An 18,282-nucleotide genomic window follows, 5' to 3' on the forward strand; every position below is an offset into this window, starting at 1 on the left:
ACCTTTGGCCACCTGATACAAAGAGCCAACTCACTGGAAAAGACCCTGATGCTGGCTGCAAAAGATTGAAGGCAGGAGGAGAAGGGATGACAGAAGAAGAGATGGTTTGCTGGCATCACCGACTCAATGCACATGAGTTTGAGCAAGGGCCAGGAAACGGTGAAGGACAGGGAAGACTGGTGTGCTGCAGTCCATGGGGTTGCAAAGAGTCAGACACGGCTGAGGGACTAAACAACAACAATGAGAAAAGACTTATTAAAAATGCCTGGCTGTGAAAACAGTATGTCTTGCTGCTATGAAAATAGCATATCTCAGACAGTCACATGTCCAAGAAAAAAATGTGGAGTCATACGGAGTAGATCTGAATCCCAACAGAAATTTGAAGCTAAAAGTAGCTAAAACATGTAACCTGAGGTGAAACTGGCTAACAGTTCCATGTGAGAAAAGTGGCTGCTTGTTACTTTAAGCCATTGATAAAGCCAGTGATACAGTGTCAATGTAAAGTGGTGAGACCATTACAGAAAACAGTACAGAGTTTTCTCAAAATCCTAAAAACTAGAGCTATCGTATGATCTAACAATCCTGCTTCTGGTTATATATCCAAAAGAATTGAAATCAGGACCTCAGAGAGAGAACTGCAGCCCCACGTCCATTGCAGCTTAAATGCCCATTGACAGATGAATAAAGAAAATGTGAGGCACCCATATAATGAAAATATTACTCAGCTTTAGTAGCAGTAGTAATGTTAGTCGCTCAGTGGTGTCCAGCTCTTTGTGACCCCCATGGACTGTAGCCTGCCAGGCTCCACTGTCCATGGGATTCTCTGGGCAAGAATACTGGAGTGGGTTGCCATGCCTGTCTACATGGGATCTTCCCAACAGTTTTAAACAGAAGGAAACTCTGCCTTATATGACAATATGAATGACAGTGGAAGACATCATAAGTGAGATAAGCCAGACACAGAATTCCAATGGCATGGTTTATAAGAGGTAGTTAAATAGTCAAACTCATAGAAACTGACAGTAGAATTGTAGCTGCCAGGGACTAAGGGTGAAGAAATGCAAGGTTATTCAACAGGTATAAATTTGCATCTAGATAAAATAAACACTGAGTCAATGGGCATGGGTTTGGGTAGACTCCAGCAGTTGGTGATGGGCAGGGAGGCCTGGCCTTTTTAGGTTTTGAAAGTTTCTATAATGTTTGTATTCATAAATACAAGATAACTGGATTCTCATATTTCTTTCTACATTCAGTCCATTGTATATTTTTAAGCTCAAGCATGTGAAGAAAATCTTAACACAGACAAGTAATTTGAAAAGTTAGAAGTTTCTAAAGCCTTTTCAAATAATTATATATATTTTTCTTTGATACAGTGTCAAAACTCACTAAGTGGTATCTTCTTAGATGTTAATTTTAATAAGAAACCTGAAACCATATTCATGTACTTTTGGTAATTTATTACATTAAAATTCATTGGTCTATCTTGTATTTTGAATGGATCTTTTCCAGATGAGTGGTTTTCTAACATCCTCCATTGGTCATTTAAGGAAATAACAGTCCACAGAATAATGCAGGACTTGCAAATATATTTAAAAATTATATTACAAAGTATTGTGTAGTGTATAACTTAAGTAGACACAAACTATATAACAATCATTGTCCATAGGACAAGAAGGAGATCACTAAAGTATATTCTTGTAATATTATACAAATTATGAATAGTGGTATACTATGTTTTGATGGTGAAATGTAGTGAAAAACTACTAGTAGCAGAAAAATGTAGTGTAGAATAGTAGCGAAAACTTCATGTATTGTTGTAGGCTTATCTAGTTACCCAATCAGTTCTATTGATTTTTACGTTATGTAAAATATCTATTATATCCATAAAATTAAGATAGTTATATCTTCCTTATAAATCATCCCCTCTGTTTAACATTTTCCTCTTAATCCACAGTACTTATTTTAAAATCTACCATGTCTAGTGTTAATGTTACTTCTTATGCATTTTATGAATCAGTTTGATAAAATGTATCTTGATCCTTTTAGATTAAAATGTATTAATTTTAAAAGTGTTTTTTATGTAGAAAACTTACATCTTAGCCCTTTTTTCCCCCATTATGATAATGTCTGCCTTGTCCATGGAGTTTAAACTTTTTATATATAATACTAATATCACCATGACTGAGTTTAAATATACAATCTGATTTTTATTTCTTATTTTTACCTTTGTTCGATCCAGTTTTTCCTCTTTCTCTTCCTTTACATAGATTCATTTAATATTTTTTAAGCATGGTATTTTCTTTGTTACTATTAGCTTAGTAACTACACATTTGTTTTTTTTTCTTTTTGCCATTGCTCTAGGCTTTACAAAGTGCATTTTTTTAAAAACACATTTGCTACATCAAATAAATATGGTAGTATCAATAAAAGACTAAAGCAATATCAAAGTTTGATTAATAATCAGAAAAACTGTTGAGAAATCATCTTTATTTGCATCACATTTGTCTTGAGAAAGTTTAGTTCAATATTCTTTTATTATCACTCACCTTAGGAGATTATAGAAGTCTTGAAATACATATTTTCACAAAATTCTTCTTAGTGTGTCAATGAATACTCATTACATTTATATAATTTTATTAATATGCAGATTTTTTAAGCATGAAAAATAATAAATGTTTAATGTTTTAACCATTATGTTTTGCTGTGGTTTGTTAGACAATAAAGCTACTATTCTTCTGAAATAGTAGTTCTTAACAATAAGAGGGCTAAAAACATCACCAGTACTAAGGCAGTGAAAAACCTTAAAACTTGAAATTAGAAATATAACAACTGGAAACCTGTAGTAATAAAGTGGAGTTTCTAAGATGACTCTTTTAGTTCTTCAGTTTCTTTCTTTCTTTTTTTTTTTTCACTTTACAATACTGTATTGGTTTTGCCATACATTGACATGAATCCGCCACAGGTGTGCATAAGTTCCCAACCCTGAACCCCCCTCCCACCACCCTCCCCGTATCATCTCTCTGGGTCATCCCAGTGCACCAGCCTCAAGCATCCTGTATCCTGTATCGAACATAGACTAGCAATTCATTTCTTACATGATAGTATACATGTTTCAATGCCATTCTCCCAAATCATCCCGCCCTCTCCCTCTCCCACAGAGTCCAAAAGTCTGTTCTTACCTCTGTGTCTCTTTTGCTGTCTCGCATACAGGGTTATCATTAATACATCTACTTTCTGTCAAATTAATTTTTTAGTGGCATATTTTTCCATTAGTTTATTCCAAATGATATTCATTTTAAGTAAAACCCTACCAAATCATGCAGCAAATTTCTGACTTTATCTTGGGCTGACAATGAGGTAATGATTGTAGCAAACATCAAAAACTACTTTGGACCTAAACTCAAGTGACAGACCAAACTCATGTGAGTCCAGACCAAAGATGTGCTCATATTTGTGTAATTGAAATATAGAAGAGCTAGTAATTAGAGATTGAAAGATAAGAATAACCCAACCCGAATTAAATTGGAACACAGAGTGACATGAGCACAGAATTAGAAGGCAGACTGAATGCTAAACAAAGACTTTTTAGCATCGTCAAGAAAGTCACCAAAGTATCCTCTCTGTGGGATATTTGTAGCAATAGCTAGCCTTGTACTAATGGAATAACAATATATACAAGCCATAAAAAAAGAACAAAAGGTGTGACTTACCAGAAGATATATGCTCAGTATATAAAACCCAAGGAAAAATACAGCCTTGACTCCATGCTTCGAAAGGTAGCCTCATTAATCTATGAATAGGAAAAAAAAAAAAAAAAAGAAAGCAAATAATTCACAGTATTTCTTTAAAGGGATAAAGCAAAGTCACAAGAAAAAGAACTTCTGTTGCTACCATTTCTATACGAAATAGCATGGAAAGAAACCCCAAATAGAAATCTTTTACAATTTATATCTTAACAAGAGAAATAGCTCCAGCTACTTAGGTCTTTATATTACAAAAAGTTAGTTAGTTTTTTTTTTCTTTTTTTAATAGAACAGCAAGATATCACATCTGAAATACTAGTGAGATATATCTCCTTATTTAAATGTAGAAACAACAAACTAAAAAGTAGCTAAGATTATAAGAGCAAATTATTTGTATAAATGTTGAATTTCTTTTATAATATGGACATTATCACAAATGCCTTTAAGAATTATCTGCAAATGAAAAGTGGACACTTTCTGGCAACTGGTGAGCCGAGCTGGTGTCTAAAGTAGTTGAATCCACCGCATAATTTATAAATTATTTTAGAGACTGTTTTTTTTTTTCCCCATCACTTTTATTTCCATTTTCTGGGTTAGAGTCTGCGGAAGAACAGCTGAAGACCACGCAATGATTGTGCCTCCCTCTCTGTGGCCTGAACTGTGGGAGTTTTAGCCCAACTTCAGTGGCATTCTCACCAGCGTCTGGGTGCTGTTGTCCTCAGCGGGGTCTGCTGGGAAAGCACGGAGGGCACCTGCCACCTTGAGATCAAGCTGGCACCTCCGGTGGGTAGAGCAGCAGTCACTTCAGGAGCTGGGGCAGCCGGCTCACCCTAAACTCCTCCTTGCATACAACCTTCTCAGCTGCAGCCTACCCCTCCTATATCACCTCCTATACCCCTTCTATACCACCTCCTATACCGGATCTTGGCTCCGGTAAAGAGCGTGCGGGATGCGTGCAAGATGCACGTAGGACTCACAGGAGAGGGAACCACGCATGCCCAGAACTCCCCGGATCAGCGTCTATCACATCAGACCCACAGAGTGAGCTCCTCTGCTGTTGTAAGGATGGCGGTGTCCACACAGCACAGAGACTAGTGTGTGTTACAGCGGGCAGGGGTAGGCAGGTTCACAGAACATGCCTCTCACGCCGGTGGACAGCCCTGGGGTTGGGAATCACTCTGAGTCGAGGCTCCTGGAGAGCTGGCTGCCTGGCTCAGGTGAGGAGGGTTCCAGGAGCGAGGTGCCCAGCACATACAGGAAAGAAAAAAACGCAATTATTAAAAAAAGGTATATGGGGTGCTTGTGTCCTATCCGTAACCCTTAGAAGAAAGAGATGGGTGGATCTCAGTGATCAGGTTGTTTTGTTAGTTGCTAAATAAAGTTTTGAGTTCCAACATACTTCCTATTTTTCCTATAGCGTTTCCAAAATTAGGGGAAAGGACACATACATTATTTGAAAAACATGAATAATCTAATAAGCATAGAAATGAATAAGCAGTTTACACACAAATTAACATAATGATGCATAAATTCACATGAAATTAAATTAATGCAAGTCAAAAGAGCATTATAATTGTGTAAACATATAAAATATTAATAATCTCTAGTGCAACCTTTCTAAAAAATTAAAAGTATGTGAAATGTAAAATATCATATATTTCCTGGCCTATCAGTTTCATAGTTAGGAATGTCCTCTTCTCATATATACCAAGAAATATATAAAATATGTTTATTTCAGCAAAATTATTAGTAGCCAAAAAAGAAACAACTTAATTATTCTGTAAAATTTTACACAAAGAGTCTATACAACTATTGTAAATAATTTAATAATTATAAAAACACCAAAACAAAGTATTTCAATAAAATGAGTAAATTATTATATCCTATTAAAAATCATCTTGCCAAGGATATTCAGAGCTAGATGTTCAGATGTTAAGAAACCTGGGTAGGAGGGTAATATTTCTATTCAATATTCCTTGATTAATTTACTCATGATATTAACAGTAATACAGTTCAGTCTTGAACAACAAGGGTTTTAACTCTTCTGGTCCATTTATAGGCAGATTATTTCAGTAAGTATAGTACTCATAGTTTCAGTTTATAGCTATTTAAGTGTGGGGAAATTAGTGCGTTGGATTAGAGATCACAGCATATGGAATCAAAAGAACTAGGATTTGAGTCCTGATTCTCTCCGATATATGTCACCTCCTGCTTTTTTGGTGAATAATTTATCAATTCCTTTGTTTTTTGAGTCAGAGACTGTGACCCGGCATGGAGAGTACCTGCAGCCTCAGACCAGGCTGCCCCCTCAGGAGGGTGGGGCAGCAATAAATTCAGGAGCTAGGGCAGCCCATTAACCTTTAATTCTTTCTTGGTCACAACCTTCTCAGCTGCAGCCTGCCCTTCCTTTACCACCAGTTGGGGATCTTGGCTCAAGTAGATAGCCCATGGGGGCACACTTGGGATCCACATGGGACTCCCATGGGTGCTAATGGGAGAGGGAACCACACACGTGCAGAACTCCCTAGGTCAGCATCTGTCAGGTCGGCAGCACAGAGCAAGTTCCCCTGTTGTAAGGATGGTGGTATCCACAAAGGACAGAGAGTTAGTGTTACAGGGAGCAGGGGTAGGCACCATCACAGAAGAGACCTCTCATGCAGGCAGGCGGTCAGCGCTGGCTGGGGTCAAGAACCATCACAAGCTGCATCTCCCAGAAAGTCACCTGGGTTAGATCCCCTGGTTGAGAAAGTAGATTCCTGCATGCATCCTGCAACTAGGACTCAGCACAGCCAAAATAAATAAGTAAATATATATATATATATATATATATATATATATATATATATATGGTCATCAACATTTCATTTATTAATGAATTCATATCATCTCTTTACACTTTTAACAGCTGTATTTCAAACACTAAGCTAAATACTACTCATAAAAGAATGGAAAGTAACTTTCCTTTGAAGAGACTGCAAAAGCCCCCCCCCCCCCTTTTGAGTATATCAAGGAAAAAAAATAGGGTGGTTTCCTTCTGGGCACAGCTAGCCCAGTGTTCACATAGAATTCCTGTTGGGCCAAGAAGACAAAATCTACTTTATAGTTCTTGCTGCCAGTCCCATCAGCCAGGCACCATTAGGTAGGATACACCCTGACAACCTTACTCATAAATATTAGAACTTGGAAAAGATTGATGCAAATATAAGCATATGATTGAGTCAATATGCTTTCTTATTTTCTCTGTAACTTTATTTATAAAAGTTGAAATAAATGCATTGGTATAGCAATTGGAAGCTCATTATGAAATATTCTGTATATTTAGAACTTTAAAAACTTTTCACTTTTAATTTTAGGTTCTATGGAAGAAAGACTGTCCATCATTGCTCAGCTGACAACTTTCTGATGTTTAACAACAAGCACTCATCTCACACATTCGTAAAGTAATGCTCAAAATTCTCCAAGCCAGGCTTCAGCAATACATGAACTGTGAATTTCCAGATGTTCAAGCTGGTTTTAGAAAAGGCAGAGGAACCAGAGATCAAATTGCCAACATCCGCTGGATCATCAAAAAAGCAATAGAGTTCCAGAAAAACATCTATTTCTGCTTTATTGACTATGTCAAAGCCTTTGACTGTGTGGATCACAATAAACTGTGGAAAATTCTTCAAGAGATAGGAATACCAGACCACCTGACCTGCCTCTTGAGAAACCTACATGCAGGTCAAGAAGCAACAGTTAGAACTGGACATGGAACAACAGACTGGTTCCAAATAGGAAAAGGAGTACGTCAAGGCTGTATGTCACCCTGCTTATTTAACTTATATGCAGAGTACATCATGAGAAATGCTAGACTGGAAGAAGCACAAGCTGGAATCAAGATTGCCAGGAGAAATATCAATAACCTCAGATATGCAGATGACACCACCCTTATGGCAGAAAGTGAAGAGGAACTAAAAAGCCTCTTGATGAAAGTGAAAGAGGAGAGTGAAAAAGTTGGCTTAAAGCTCAACATTCAGAAAACGAAGATCATGGCATCTGGTCCCATCACTTCATGGAAATAGATGGGGAAACAGGGGAAACAGTGTCAGACTTTATTTTGGGGGGCTCCAAATCACTGCAGATGGTGACTGCAGCCATGAAATTAAAAGACGCTTACTCCTTGGTAGGAAACCTATGACCAACCTAGATAGCATATTCAGAAGCAGAGATATTATTTTGCCAGCAAAGGTCCATCTAGTCAAGGCTATGGTTTTTCCAGTGGTCATATATGGATGTGAGAGTTGGACCGTGAAGAAAGCTGAGTGCTAAAGATTTGATGCATTTGAACTGTGGTGTTGGAAAAGACTCTTGAGAGTCCCTTGGACCGCAAGGAGATCCAACGAGTCCACTCTAAAGGAGATCAGTCCTGGGTTGGAAGGACTGATGCTAAAGGTGAAACTCCAATACTTTGGCCTCCTCATGTTAAGAGTTGACTCATTGGAAAAGACCCTGGTGCTTGGAGGGATTGGAGGCAGAAGGAGAAGGGGACGACAGAGGATGAGATGGCTTCATGGCATCACTGACTCGATGGACATGAGTTTGAGTGAACTCTGGGAGTTGGTGATTGACAGGGAGGCCTGGCGTGCTGCAATTCATGGGGTCGCAAAGAGTCAGACATGACTGAGCGACTGAACTGAACTGAAGAATACATTTGTTTTATGTTGAGAACATCGAGGAATAAAGCATGCTTATGGTAGTCTGTTTCGAGTTCAAGAGCAGGATGAGAGCAGTAGAATATGTGTTCTAATGACTTTGGTATAGTTGTAATTTTTGCACTAGCGCATAGGAGAATTCCCAGTGTCTGTTTGAAGCATTTAATTCTGGTTGCCAGGGAAGCATATTTCCCCAAACTGACTTTAAGCTATGTAAAAATAAATAACAGAAACCTTAACTAAAGAGAGTCTGGAGATCAGAAGTGGGAGCTCTGACACCCTTCAACATAGCAGAGCCCAAGAAGAGGAAGAAAGACTTCATTCCTCGCAAGACTCAGCCAATGAAAAGCCATAGACTCTTTGTTTACTACGGCTCCCCCACTTCCCTGTATAAAAGCCTTCTCCTTCCCCATGCTATGTGGGTCTTGGTTGTGGCTCAGTGTTGCAGACCTTGAATAGCAATTGTCCAATGATCTCAAATAAACCCATCTTTGCTGAAGAAATATCTGGCAGGGTATTTATTTCAGGTCAACAGCATTGTATCCTTTCCTTTTTCTGCTATTTCCCATGGGATCTGAATTTGATATGTGGACAAATTTATTTGGGCATTGAGGGTGTAAGAAGGGGTAAAAGAGAAAATCACCTTTAAATAATGCTTTGCCTGCCTTCTCTTCTGTACTTTTCAGATATGTTTTCTAAAGACTTTACCCGAAATGTGCCTTTATTTAGCTTTATTTTGATTAAAGTTTAGTAGTATCAATACAATAGAATAATTGAAAAGTCAGTGGCAGCTGAAGAGGAGCAGAATGTGTCATTCCAAATATGCCTCTTGGGCATGAGGATTATTTTGAGTTGTTTAATTTTAAAGAAACAGCAGGCATAGGAAGACCTCTGAAAATGGGTGGTAGAAGATACCCTTTTGTAAGAAAGATTTATAAGGGAAATCTCTATTTGTAAGAATATCTCTGCACCAGGAAAAGAGCATGATTCTAAATATCTAGAAATTCTTTATCAATGAAGAAGATTTAAATCTGCATTAACAGTCTTACTTTCATTTACTGTGCTTTTCTTAATAACTTTCCATGACTGCCATCTCCCACCACAAGATCTTCTGTTGTTTTTAGATGGAGATAGTATTTAAGGTGGTAGCTTGAGCCGTTCGGAAGAGTTATTCAGTTTTTCTGGGAATCTTCTATGTAGACAGTAGGTACATATGTTATCAAACTTGTTTTTCTTCCATTGATTGGTCTAGAATCTAGAAGGATAGAGGGAAAATTATTTTTCTTCCTTTACATAGAACAAGATCAAAAGAATGATTAAAAAGGGAAGGAAATCAGCAGCTTTTGTTTCATCAGTAAAGAAATCTCATCTCAGAAATTAATTATGCTTTGCATATATATCTGTAATCAGCATTTCTTTAACCTGTAATCTTTAATGAAACTATAAGAATATTGCTACCTCGTGATTTAATCATTGGGAAAATGTACATGGTAAACAAGCTTCCTTTGCTTGCTGTGTCTTTGCTAACATTGAGAGAAAGTTTTGCATTTTGCATTTGTTTTGAACTTTTTTCACCTATTTTGAATTTTTGTACTGCTGATTATTTTTAAATAGTCTACAGAAGGATTTATCCTGAGAACTTACATTTTTCTTATTTATTTAGCCACTAGTATACCCAGAAGAGTATTGGAAGATATTCTTTAAGGGTATGTTTTTATTAAAGTGTGATATTTATATATTAAAATTCTGTGTAAAATGAAATCTGATGAGATGACAAAGACTTTGACATGCTAACTAAAACTGAAATTTTAAAAAGAAAATTGGGTAATTACACTTCAACACAAAATGAGAAGTAAATTAAAGAAGTCAAGAGGTTTGACAGTTCTTTGTTATAATTCAAGTTACTAGTAAGGGAAGAAGCTGCAAACATGAATCTGATAAAGACATGGCTTAAAAAACATGTTTAATCTTTAAATGCACATGAATAAAATATTGAGAAACAAGTAATATTATATTTTCTTTTACTATTTTTCTTTACTGAAGCTATGATGTACTAGAAAAATAGCTTTTTTCTTTCTTTATTTATTTTTTTTTGTTATGGTGTATCTTCCAGCCTAATTAATTAGTTGCTTATATTCTAGACTTTTAAGTTTTATTTAGTAGAGCATCATTTAAAACTAAAAGACACTTGAAGTATGAAAATAAAAATCAACCTTAACTTACTCTTGCATAGTCTCACTTGAAAATAAATTTAAAGAAAAACTCACACTTACTTGTTCTACATATAATTTGTGTGGATTGACTCAATATAAATTTTATAATACTACTTTTATGACCTTCACGTTAAAATAAGGAATCCGAGGAAAAAAAGAGGTTAGCATTTGTCCAGAATTTCACAGTGAACAAATCAGTCAGTCAAAAAACTTGTGTAATCTGGCTACAAAATTGTGTTACAACCACTATGCTATTTTGCTATAATCACTCTACGATATAATTTCTCAATATATTACAAGTGATGCTTTTGCACACAAATACTGATGAAAACATACTTGATATTGGTTTCCTCTTTTCATTTTAATCACTACTGTAGTATTTAATACTAGTAATATTATTTAATACTAGTAGTATTATTAAATACTAGTAGTAATATTTAATACTACTGTAGTATTTTAACACTACATAGCACTATAAGGCAAAGTGGTGAAACTTTAAAAAATGTTTAATTATTTCTCTATAGAATCATATATATGTTAAAAAATTGCTGAGTGGATTGTTTGTATATATTGCTATAGCAATTTCTGTGTAAATTTGCTACAGACTCAAATAAATGAATTTCTACATTCTGAAAGAAGAAAGGAGAAGACTTTTTCTTTTAAGCAGTATTTTTAATGATGGAAGCCTCTGCCTAACCCTTATGCTTTATTAATCTTCTGAGGCCCCAGCCTCGGCTATACAAGGCAAGTTTAAAATCCCTAGTGGAAGAAGTTTATTATGACAAGTATTCTTCCAATCTCCCATATAGAGGCTCTTCTTTTCCAGCTTCCCCTTATCCATTCTCTTCCTTCTTTTCCCTGCTGTCTTATTCAATATTTTATTTTTCTCATACTTTGTCTCTTTTTATTTTTCTTCCATTCTACTGGTCTTGTCTCTTATCTCCTGTGATCAGTATACAGTTTCTGTTTCAGTTTAAGCTACAAGCAGAAGTATTACAGAAGATGCTATGATGATACTACTCTGGACTTTAATTTTTTTCTAAAGCGTAATTATTATGCAAGGCTTATTTTAGTTCAAAACAGATGCAGTGATAATATTTATATTTGTGAAAGAATTTTGATATGCATTTTATTTTTCTTTATACTACTTGATTAATAAACACTTGAATCTTATAATAATTAATAAAGAAAGTAATAGGTCAAGTGATAGCCTAAGGCCTCAAAATTAGTAACTAAATGTGAAAAAGAACATAGTCCTTTAACATCCACTAACCACTGACCTCTCTGCCACTCTGCTCCATGGCCACTAGAGAAGTAAATGTGTGTGTTAGTCACTCAGTCATGTCTGACTGTTTGTGGACCCATTAACTGTAGCCTTCCAGGCTCCTCTGTCCATGAGATTTCCCAGGCGAAAATACTGGAGTGGCTTTACATTTCCTTCTCTAGGGAATCTTCCTGACCCAGGAGTGGAACCTGGTTCTCCTGTATTACAGGCAGATCTTTCCCTCCTGAGCCACCAGGGAAAAAAAGTAAGCTGAAAGGAATCAATAGAAAATTGAGTTGCTACTATATGCTATGTGTTGTTGGTGTTAACTGAGAAATATATGCTATGGTGTACTCAGGAGCCTCCAATATTCACATGCACCACTCAAATAGAGTACAGCCCAAGTGTGTGTGCAATGATGGTGGTCTTCAAGATCATTGCACCAAATAGTTCCATCATAGGTTCTCTGGACGCTCTAAAATTAGAGAGTTACTATTCCAGGGTTGAAGATTCTTAAGTCTTCAAGAGGTTCCCAGGTCCCTAGATGTATTAAAAACACATCATGAATTTTTTAATAGACAGCTGGGCCTTTAGTGTATATAAAATGAGATACCTTATAGATTACAGAGGATTCCAGGTTAAGGAAGAGACACAGTATAAAAAGGAGTGTGTGGGTGTGTAATCCGAGTTTATCACACTTTTAGTTAGAGCTGGTTTAGTTGTCAGGCTTTCCTCATTTCTTATTTATTGTCACTTTTAGAGAATCATATAGTTCACTTGCTCTCTAATTTACAACTAATACTAGATGTTTTCCTGAATTATTTCTCTCTTTGGAAATTGTCCTTTAATCCTACAAGATTCTTTCTTGAAAGTTTTAAGGTTTCAAGGGCTGAGCAGTTAAATGTCCAGCAACCTTGTCTGTTAGATTCCTAATTCAGGCCTCCCTGTGCATCCAAGTTGTCTTATTAATTGAGTGTTCCCATCATACATTCATTGAAATGACACTTACTTTGATTCAATCTATGCCTTATAGGAAAAGTTGAATAAATAATATGCACATCATCACATCAAAACATATTTAGAGAGAATTCTAAGGTACAAAACTCAATAAAATGACAATATTCTAAGTCTTCTAAATCATTTTGCAGCCCAAACTGACAGGCATGTGTTTATTTCGTGATGTTAAATATTTCCTGTAATGTCATCTGTCATAAATGCTTTCCTTTGCTACATCACTAGGCAACTAGCTTCAACCAATCTAATCTGTTTTGTCCATGATGCTAATGACTGAGGCAATCTTGATGTATTAGCTAATAGCCCCAGATACTGTTAGGTTTAGCATAGAATTTTAAAGCTAAACAGCTCACATGTTCTTAGGTACCATTAGTCCAACCACATACTAGACGGGGGAATAATGAGTCTCTGAGTGTCTTTCCTAAGATTACCTGATGGCCAGACAAGAACCTAGATCTCAATTCAATTAACTAAATTTACATCTCGTGGGAGGTCTTTAAACTCCTAAACCCTAAAGGGTTTTCTATGGAACGTTTGAATATCATGATGGTTTGGGGGCAAGTATTGGAGAAAAGGAAGTTATTTTATACTAAAGCAGTCTCTTAAAATCACACAACAAAGAAAGCTCTTCTTGCCACTGAGTATCAGAAGAGGGTATGATGTTAATTTAATTAGTTTCTCCTCTTCTGAGAGACTTTACCAAGGGTTTAGAATGCTGTCCTCATTTGGGTTGGTGGATTGCTGAAATACCCTACTTCAGTGTTAATGAATTTATTTAATTTGATATGATATCTGAGTGCAATAAAATTAAAAGTATTATTGAGATAGAAGACTTTCCAACCATAAGATTCAAGATTAAACCATTGGATTTCCTGAACTTCACTATCTGGGGTTAGGCACTCAATAGACTATAAGAAAAACAAATCTTTGAGTTACCTAAACAGAAAAATAAGCTTGGATTTCAATGTATACTTGGCATTTAACTGCTTATTCTTTCTTAAATAGAAAATATAGTCTCTGACATTAAAATGAAAAGTCTGCACACATATTATTTACACTACAGTAGAAGGTTTTGTTGTAAAGCATTACAGATTCAGATTGCATGTCTTCCTGGTAGGGTCTGTACTTCTTTCTGATCAAATACTTTTATGCCAAATGTCACTTAAAAGAAGCCAGAATTTGAATCTTTTGTGTTTTCTCTTAGTTACTAAACAAACTTCAAAAGCAAAGCAAGGCAGTGACCTTGAAATGTACCCTTTGCCATAATAAAATCATGGTTATTTGTTTTGATAGAGAGCTTGCAAGATGTAGTATTTCTCTTTTATATACAGGTCTCCAAATGGATGCACTTTTCCTCTGAAAATATCTTTTTATAATTAATTTTAAAACATTTTTTGAAAAACAAACAAACCTGCTTTAGATGCTTTTAATTTATGCCCAAAGCAGCAAAGGTAAAGATTCAGAACATAATTAACTTAAAGTATACCCTAGAACATATCTGACTCATCATGCTTTAATGAGTCTTCATAAACAGATGATCTCTGCAAAAATAAAACAGAATACTGATTGCAGAGGCCTTGACTCCTACCTGAATAGAAAAATCTACACAGTGTATCATTGGAGGAAGTTTAAATGTCATCAAACAGAAATGAAAACAAAATCTGGCAATTTAATTTCCTTGACTTCCCCAAATGTCAGAATTTAAGACAAGTCAATAAGATTAAAGTAAGCAGGGAGGATACAGATTCTTCAGTTATACAAATTAAGAAATATAAAATATTAATTGTTTGTTTAGAAGAAAGATTACATGTCAGCCATAGATTGGTATTTTGTATTAAAGAAACTAGATGTAGGAGGAGAAAATGTGGTGCTTATACAGTCACAGATTTAATGGGACACAATAGATTCTATGGTCAAATCCCATTGTTAGGCAGTGTTTGCAAAGTTGCTTAGATAGAAAATGTAGTAATATGCATTAGCTCATTAGTTCAACCCATTTTCTATGCAGTATTAAATGCTAGTATTCAGAAATTTGAAATTTTTAGCATGCTACAATTAAAAACTATGATGTTCCTTTATCTGTGGTATGTATATATATATATGAGTGAGTGAGTGAGTGAGTGAGTGAGTGAAGTCGCTCAGTCGTGTCCGACACTTTGTGACCCCATGGACTGTAACCTACCAGGCTCCTCCATACATGGGATATTCCAGGCAAGAATACTGAAGTGTGTTGCCATTTCCTTCTCCTGGGGATCTTCTCAACCCAGGGACTGAACCCGGGTCTCCCGCCTTGCAGGCAAATGCTTTAACCTCTGAGCCACCAGGGAACTTGTATGTATAAATATATATATATATATATATGTATATATACACACACACATACACATACATATACATATATATACGTACATACATGTATATATATACATACATATATATCTGTATCTATCTCTAGCTATATATCTCCTATTAGAAATTTGAAATTTTAGAAATGGAACATGAAAAGTGGTGGAAGGAGGAAATATAGACAAATTATAATTATGAGAATTATTTTTAATCTTCAAGCTTTTAATATTCTTACTTAGCAATCTGGAAAGTTATTTTGCCTCAGACATTAGGGACAAGGACCCAGGAGAGGAGTTACAGAAATATGGTTCCATAAGCCTGAGTAAAACATCTGTTTGGGATATAGGGGCATATTCCTCTCCGTGGAAAGGGAAAAGTAAAGAAAGACCAAAATGCATTAATTATAACATTGATGGAAATTTTGGTCTCTATTCCTCTGACAGCTGGGGTGTAGGGTATTTTAAGTGAAAGAGATTATTTCAATATTCCCTAAAAAGATATCAAACAGGGGAGCATAGAATTTTATTCCCATACATTGTTTATTTTTGAAGGAAACCTACATTGGTACCTAGTGGAATTACAGACATTACAAGATAACATGAGTATTATCAGGTCATGTCAACTCAGTATCTGGAAACTAAAAGCAACTGATGTAACTCTGTGTCTTCACCAGTGACAATATCACACAGAAACAAAAAATTCAGTATATGGAATATACAATCAAACTTTTATGAACCATTTTGAGTTACTACTATTCATTAGAGACATTGAAAGATACATTAGGTCCAAGTGGTATGTCAAAGTCACCTGCTACAGCTCAAGTAAATAAATGATTATACATATAAAAATGATTGTATACGTAAATTATTTAAAATCATTATACATGAAGGTATGCAGGCTGAGTTATCCTGCAATGTGCCAGTTTGGCATGAGGATTACATGGAGCCAAAAGCAATGGAAACCAAAAGACTCAAGAGGAGCTTTTTTACCTCCCCTTCAACCGACTAAAAGAATCTAGATAGAGAGCCTGGTTCAGAAAGAGAGCCGTCACCAGACAGAACTATAAAGAATTTAGGTAGGAGTGGTCAGGTGGTGGGGGGCTTGGGAATTTAGGTAGGGGTGGTCAGCTGGTGGGGCTTGGTGTGCCTCTTTGTTCAGAGACCTCTCATGTCCATTGTCTCTGCTTGGCAGGACAAGAGTTTGTTTGCCAAACATTCTCTCTTCTCATCTTCCTGTGAATCATCTTCCTTTCCTTTGAAGCCCCAAATCCCTACCCTCTTCTTTTTGGCTCAGAAAGGCATAGAAGCTTCAATTGCCTGACTGTATGGCAGCCTCTCATTGAGTTCATAGGGCTCCTATACGAACATGAGTTTGTTTTGTTTTTTTTCCTCTTGTTAATCTGCCTTATGTCAATTTAATTAACAGACCAACCAGTAGAACCTAGAAGGATAGAGGAAATGTGTTTCTCTGCAACATAACAAATTATATATGATTACAGAGAAGAAAGTTCCAAATTCTAGACAAGTCCAGAATTTGCAGAACAGCGAATGTTCATACTATCTTAATATTTGAATAGGAGCTTGATTCAAGTTTAGGGAGAAGGGAAACATAGTAAGCATTTCTAATAGGATGTGTATATTAAATTTAGGTATAAAGGAATGCAACTGTGTGAAAATCAAATGTGGGATTTAAAACAGTAGCAAGTGGTTGTGTGTTACATAAGCAACAATCACCTAGAAATGAAAGGCAAATCAACAGGAGATTGGTGTGCTTTGATTTTATCTTTTTAGCATGAATAATAGAATGCTATTGTGAATTCTGGAGGAGAAAAAGACAGGACCAAGGTTCTCATGGACTCTGAGACTGGGGGAGGAAGATACATGGGGTACATGGGGTATCTAGATAACGTTATCTAGATACATGGGGTATCTAGATAACGTCCGCGTGGTGCTTTTTCCAAAATTTCCATGGTCTGCAAGTGGCGGTAAGAGTGAGGGTTCAGTTCAGTTCAGTTCAGTCACTCAGTCGTGTCCGACTCTTTGTGACCCCATGAATCGCAGCACGCCAGGCCTCCCTGTCTATCACCATCTCCTGGAGCTTACCCAGACTCACGTCCATCGAGTCCGTGATGCCATCCAGCCATCTCATCCTCGGTAGTAGTGGTCAATTTTCTCTGACTGCCTGGTATTTAGAAATCATGCTTGAGGATTGTGTAAGAAGTAAATGGAGGTTCTGTAAAGGGAGCTAGGGAGTCTTTTAGCAAGAAACATGGACACCAGTTGGCCCAGTGGAATCCGTCTGGGAGAAATTAGTAGCAGTAGAATGAAACATAATGGGGCTCCAAAGGCCACTTAGAAGGAGTTTGAAGATGGGCAGCCAGAGAGGCTTGACATTTGCTTGTTCACAGAGGATGGCGACCAGAAGCTCATAACTGGATTTTCCCGACATCGTTTTAAAATAAAATAGTTAAATATAATTGCTTTGGGCTTCTCTAGTGGCTCAGATGGTAAAGAATCTGTCTGCACTTCAGGAAACACAAGTTCGATTCCTGGGTCAGGAAGATCCCCTGGAGAAAGAAATGGCAACCCACTGCAGTATTCTTGACTGGGAAATCCAGTTGGCAGAGGAGCCTGGCAGGCTACAGCCCATGGGGTTACACAGAGTAGACACAACTGAGCAACTAAGCACACACACACACGCATAATTGCTTTAATGTCTATCAAAGCTGTAAGATCCTAATCCACTAAAGAGAATCATAATTGTGGTAACATTTTAAACTGAAGCATCAGTTTATTATCTCTCTGCCTCTTTTCTGCCCAGATTAGGTCTCAAATGTTCCTCCTTGAAATTTTTCCTGATTCTCCTAGTCTGCATCATTCGCCCCATTTCCCTGAAGTCTTATCTGTATATATTGGCTTACAATGTTCTCTAATAATTATGTATGTGAAAGTGTCATCTTTAAAGTTGTATTATATGTTTTTGTTTGCCTTGATGATTAAAGCAGTGCTGCA

Source organism: Ovis canadensis, chromosome 12 (assembly GCF_042477335.2).
Source record: "Ovis canadensis isolate MfBH-ARS-UI-01 breed Bighorn chromosome 12, ARS-UI_OviCan_v2, whole genome shotgun sequence".
NCBI classification, from domain to species: Eukaryota; Metazoa; Chordata; class Mammalia; order Artiodactyla; family Bovidae; genus Ovis; species Ovis canadensis.